Below are 6,606 nucleotides of genomic sequence, written 5' to 3' on the forward strand. Positions count from 1 at the left end.
GAGTCGGTTGGTCCGTGACCTCAGACTTTTGTATCTTTTTCCCGACGGAAGAAGGTGGAAGAGAGAATGACCGGGGTGCGTCCGGGGAATGTCCTTAATTATTCTGGGAAAAAGATTCTGACTCTCAACCCCATCTATGTCTCTCATAATTTTATAGACTTCTATCGGGTCTCCCCTCAGCCTCCGGCGCTCCAGAGAAAACAACCCCAGTTTGTCCAGCCGCTCCTTATAGCTCATACCCTCTAATCCAGGCAGCATCCTGGTAAACCTCTCCCGCACCCTCTCCAAAGCCCCCACATCCTTACTGTAATGTGGCGACCAGAATTGAACACAATACTCCACAAGTGCGGCCGAACCAAAGTTTTATAAAGCTGCGACGTGACTCCAGAGTCTAGAAAAGGATCTCCTTCTTAAAGACATTCAGTGACTTGGTCTCCACAGTTTTCTGTGGTAGAGAATTTCACAGGTTCACCACCCTCTGAGTGAAGAGGTTTCTCCTCATCTCGGTCCTAACTGACCGACCCCATATCCTGAGACTGTGACCCCTTGTTCCAGACCCCCGGCCAGTCAGAAGGAACGACATTCCTGTATCCAGCCCTGTCAGAATTTGACACATCTAATGCCAGGAATGGATGGGTTGTCTTATTGTGGACAGTATTGGTGAGACCACATCTGGAGTATTGTGGACAGTATTGATGAGGCCACATCTGGAGTATTGTGGACAGTATTGGTGAGACCACATCTGGAGTATTGCGGACAGTATTGATGAGGCCACATCTGGAGTATTGTGGACAGTATTGGCGAGGCCACATCTGGTGTATTGAGGACAGTATTGGTGAGGCCACATCTGGAGTATTGTGGACAGAATTGGCGAGGCCACATCTGGTGTATTGTGGACAGTATTGGTGAGACCACATCTGGAGTATTGTGGACAGTATTGGTGAGACCACATCTGGAGCATTGTGGACAGTATTGGTGAGGTCACATCTGGAGTATTGTGGACAGTATTGGTGAGGCCACATCTGGAGTATTGTGGACAGCATTGGTGAGACCACATCTGGAGTATTGAGGACAGTACTGGTGAGGCCACATCTGGAGTATTGAGGACAGTCTAGGTGCGACCACATCTGGAGTATTGTGGACAGTATTGGTGAGGCCACATCTGGAGTACTGCGGACTGTATTGGCAAGACCACATCTGGAATATTGTGGATAGTATTGGTGAGACCACATCAGGAGTATTGTGGACAGTATTGGTGAGACCACATCTGGAGTATTGAGGACAGTATTGGTGAGGCCTCATCTGGAGTATTGAGGACATTATTGGTGAGGCCACATCAGGAGTATTGTGGACAGTATTGGTGAGACCACATCTGGAGTATTGAGGACAGTATTGGTGAGGCCTCATCTGGAGTATTGAGGACATTATTGGTGAGGCCACATCTGGAGAATTGAGGACAGTATTGGTGAGACCACATCTGGAGTATTGTGGACAGTATTGGTGAGACCACATCTGGAGTATTGAGGATAGTATTGGTGAGGCCACATCTGGAGTATTGTGGACAGTATTGGTGAGACCACATCTGGAGTATTGTGGACAGTATTGGTGAGACCACATCTGGAGTATTGTGGACATTATTGGTCTCCTTATTTAAGGAAGGATGTAAATGTGTTAGAAGCAGTTCAGAGAAGTTTGACCAGACTAACTCCAGGAATGTTAGGAGCAAAAGGATAGTGAGGGATAAAATTGGTCCTCTTGAAGACCAGAGTGGTAGACTGTGTATGGAACCAAAAGAGATGGGGGAGATACTAAATGGTTTTTTTGCATCCGTATTTACTGAGGAAACGGGCATGGAGTCTACGGAAATAGGGCAAACTGGTAGGGAGGCCATGGAACCTTTACAGATTAAAGGGGAGGAGGTGCTCGCTGTCTTGAGGCAAATCAGAGTGGATAAATCCCCAGGACCGGACAGGGTATTCCCACGGACCTTGAGGGGAGCTAGTGTTGAACTTGCAGGGGCCCTGGCAGACATATTTAAAATGTCAGTATTCACGGGGGAGGTGCCGGATGATTGGAGGGTGGCTCATGTTGTTCCGTTGTTTAAAAAAGGTTCCAAAAGAAATCCGGGAAATTATCGGCCAGTAAGTTTGACGTCGGTGGTGGGCAAGTTATTGGAAGGTGTGATAAGGGATAGGATCTACAAATATTTGGATAGACAGGGACTTATTAGGGAGAGTCAACATGGCTTTGTGCGTGGTAGGTCATGTTTGACCAATCTATTAGAGTTTTTCGAGGAGGTAACCAGGAAAGTGGATGAAGGGAAGGCGGTGGATGTTGTCTACCTGGATTTCAGCAAGGCCTTTGACAAGGTCCCTCATGGGAGGTTAGTTAGGAAGGTTCAGTCGCTAGGTATACATGGGGAGGTAGTAAATTGGATAAGACACTGGCTCAATGGAAGAAGCCAGAGAGTGGTTGTGGAGGATTGCTTCTCTGAGTGGAGGCCTGTGACTAGTGGTGTGCCGCAGGGATCGGTGCTGGGTCCATTGTTGTTTGTCATCTATATCAATGATCTGGATGATAATGTGGTAAATTGGATCAGCAAGTTTGCTGATGATACAAAGATTGGAGGTGGAGTGTACAGTGAGGAAGGTTTTCAAAGCTTGCAGAGGGATTTAGACCAACCAGAAAAATGGGCTGAAAAATGGCAAATGGAATTTAACGCAGACAAGTGTGAGATATTGCACTTTGGAAGGACAAACCAAAGAAGGACGTACAGGGTAAATGGTAGGACTCTGAAGAGTGCAGTTGAACAGAGGGATCTGGGAATACAGGTACAGAATTCCCTAAAAGTGACGTCACAGGTGGATAGGGTCGTAAAGAGTGCCTTTGGTACATTGGCCTTTATAAATCGGAGTATCGAGTATAAAAGTTGGAGTGTTATGGTAAGGTTATATAAGGCATTGGTGAGGCCGAATTTGGAGTATTGTGTACAGTTTTGGTCACCTAGTTACAGGAAGGATGTAAATAAGGTTGAAAGAGTGCAGAGAAGGTTCACAAGGATGTTGCCGGGACTTGAGAAGCTGAGTTACAGAGAGAGATTGAATAGGTTGGGACTTTATTCCCTGGAGCGCAGAAGATTGAGGGGAGATTTGATTGAGGTGTATAAGATTTTGATGGGTATAGATAGAGTGAATGCAAGCAGGCTTTTTCCGCTGAGGCTAGGGGAGAAAAAAACCAGAGGGCATGGGTTAAGGGTGAAAGGAGAAAAGTTTAAAGGGAATATTAGGGGGGGCTTCTTCACGCAGAGAGTGGTGGGAGTGTGGAATGAGCTGCCGGATAAAGTGGTAAATGCGGGGTCACTTTTAACATTTAAGAAAAACTTGGACGGGTTGATGGATGAGAGGGGTGTGGAGGGATATGGTGCAAGTGCAGGTCAGTGGGACTGGGCATAAAATGGTTCGGCACAGACAAGAAGGGCCAAAGGGCCTGTTTCTGAGCTGTAATTTTCTATGGTTCTATGGTTCTATGAATGGGTGGGTTGTCTTCCCGGGAAAGGTCGAGACAGGCCAGGCTTGTATCCGCTGGAGTTTGGAAGAGTGAGAGGCGACTCGATCCAAACCTTTAAGATCCTGAGGGGGGGTCTTGACAGGGTGGATGTGGAGGGGATGTTTCCTCTTGTGGGTGAATCTAGAACTGGGTGTGGGGGGAGGGGCTTAGTGTTTAAAAATAAGGGGGGGGGGCCATTGTTAAAGTTTATTTATTAGTGTCACTAGTAGTCTTACATTAACACTGCAATGAAGTTACTGTGAAAATCCCCCTAGTCGCCACACTCCGGCACCTGTTCGGGTTACACTGAGGGAGAATTAGCACGGCCAATGATACCTAACCAGCACGTCTTTGGACACTAAGGGGCAATTTAGCATGGCCAATCCACCTAACCAGCACGTCTTTGGACACTAAGGGGCAATTTAGCATGGCTAATCCACCTAACCTACACATCTTTGGACACTAAGGGACAATTTAGCACGGCCAATCCAGCTAATGTGCACATCTTTGGACACTAAGGGACAATTTAGCATGGCCAATCGACCTAACCCGCACATCTTTGGACACTAAGGGACAATTTAGCATGGCCAATCCACCTAACCAGCACATCTTTGGACACTAAGGGACAATTTAGCATGGCCAATCCACCTAACCTGCACATCTTTGGACACTAAGGGACAATTTAGCATGGCCAATCCACCTAACCTGCACATCTTTGGACACTAAGGGGCAATTTAGCATGGCCAATCCACCCCAACCTGCAGATCTTTGGACACTAAGGGGCAATTTAGCATGGCCAATCCACCCCAACCTGCAGATCTTTGGACACTAAGGGACAATTTAGCATGGCCAATCCACCCCAACCTGCAGATCTTTGGACACTAAGGGACAATTTAGCATGGCCAATCCACGCCAACCTGCAGATCTTTGGACACTAAGGGACAATTTAGCACGGCCAATCCACCTAACCTGCACATCTTTGGACACTAAGGGGCAATTTAGCATGGCCAATCCACCCCAACCTGCAGATCTTTGGACACTAAGGGACAATTTAGCACGGCCAATCCACCTAACCTGCACATCTTTGGACACTAAGGGGCAATTTAGCATGGCCAATCCACGCCAACCTGCAGATCTTTGGACACTAAGGGACAATTTAGCACGGCCAATCCACCTAACCTGCACATCTTTGGACACTAAGGGGCAATTTAGCATGGCCAATCCACCCCAACCTGCAGATCTTTGGACACTAAGGGACAATTTAGCATGGCCAATCCACGCCAACCTGCAGATCTTTGGACACTAAGGGACAATTTAGCATGGCCAATCCACCTAACCTGCACATCTTTGGACACTAAGGGGCAATTTAGCATGGCCAATCCACCCCAACCTGCAGATCTTTGGACACTAAGGGACAATTTAGCATGGCCAATCCACGCCAACCTGCAGATCTTTGGACACTAAGGGACAATTTAGCACGGCCAATCCACCTAACCTGCACATCTTTGGACACTAAGGGGCAATTTAGCATGGCCAATCCACCCCAACCTGCAGATCTTTGGACACTAAGGGACAATTTAGCATGGCCAATCCACGCCAACCTGCAGATCTTTGGACACTAAGGGACAATTTAGCACGGCCAATCCCCCTAACCTGCACATCTTTGGACACTAAGGGGCAATTTAGCATGGCCAATCCACCCCAACCTGCAGATCTTTGGACACTAAGGGGCAATTTAGCATGGCCAATCCACCCCAACCTGCAGATCTTTGGACACTAAGGGACAATTTAGCATGGCCAATCCAGCTAATGTGCACATCTTTGGACACTAAGGGACAATTTAGCATGGCCAATCCACCTAACCAGCACATCTTTGGACACTAAGGGACAATTTAGCATGGCCAATCCACCTAACCTGCACATCTTTGGACACTAAGGGACAATTTAGCACGGCCAATCCAGCTAACGTGCACATTTTTGGACACTAAGGGGCAATTTAGCATGGCCAATACATCTAACCTGTGCAACTTTGGCCTGTGGGAGAGGAAACCCACGCAGACACGGGGAGAACGTGCAGACTCCACACAGACAGTGACCCAAGCCAGAATTCAAACCCAGGTCCCTGGCGCTGTGGGGCAGCAGTGCCAAACCACTGTGCCACCAATTCTGGCTCACTTCACCCTGACCCCACCCTCAGCCCTGCCGAACCCCCAGCCTGGGATGGCCATCAAGGGCGGGCAACCCCCCTGTGCCATCTTCTGCCCAAAGCCCCAACCTGAATCTCCCACCTTCCCCCCATCTCCTGACCAAAACTCACCGCTGCCCCAGCCCCCCACAACCGGAAGGGTCCTGAGGCCAAGTCAACGGAGATGGGCTGACAAGAGTTGCCACAGAGAAGGGCAAGATCAAGGATGTGTGTACCGATGTCAATCTTAGCCAACCCTGCCCACCTAATAACTCTCCGACACTCACTCCAGGAGACCACCCTGGGACTGCGTGTTGGCAGGAGGTGGAACTACTGAAAATATTCAACAACACACGGCACGACACTAACACGCAGAGGGAGGCTCACCCTGAGTACTACCATCTGTTTATCATGATTATTGGCATCGTGTCAACAGTGTACAAGATTAACCCTCTGACTCACCCACCTCTCTCTCCCCCAGTTACAGCCAGACACCAGACAGCCTGATCCTATCGGAGGGGGATGCCCAGAGCGAGGGCAATTGCGGGGGAAGACGGGACAGTGAGTGGGGAGGAAGTTGGTGTTCGGGGCATGGTTGGGGAGAGGGGCCAAGATGGTAGGGGCGGCACGGTAGCACAGTGGTTAGCACCGCTGCTTCACAGCTCCAGGGACCTGGGTTCTATTCCCGGCTCGGGTCACTGTCTGTGTGGAGTTTGCACATTCTCCTCGTGTCTGCGTGGGTTTTCCTCCGGGTGCTCCGGTTTCCTCCCACAGTCCAAAGATGTGCGGGTTAGGTTGATTGGCCAGGTTAAAAATTGCCCCTTAGGGTCCTGGGATGCGTAGGTTAGAGGGATTAGTGGGTAAAAATATGTGGG

Source organism: Mustelus asterias, unplaced genomic scaffold, assembly GCF_964213995.1.
Source record: "Mustelus asterias unplaced genomic scaffold, sMusAst1.hap1.1 HAP1_SCAFFOLD_4190, whole genome shotgun sequence".
NCBI classification, from domain to species: domain Eukaryota; kingdom Metazoa; phylum Chordata; class Chondrichthyes; order Carcharhiniformes; family Triakidae; genus Mustelus; species Mustelus asterias.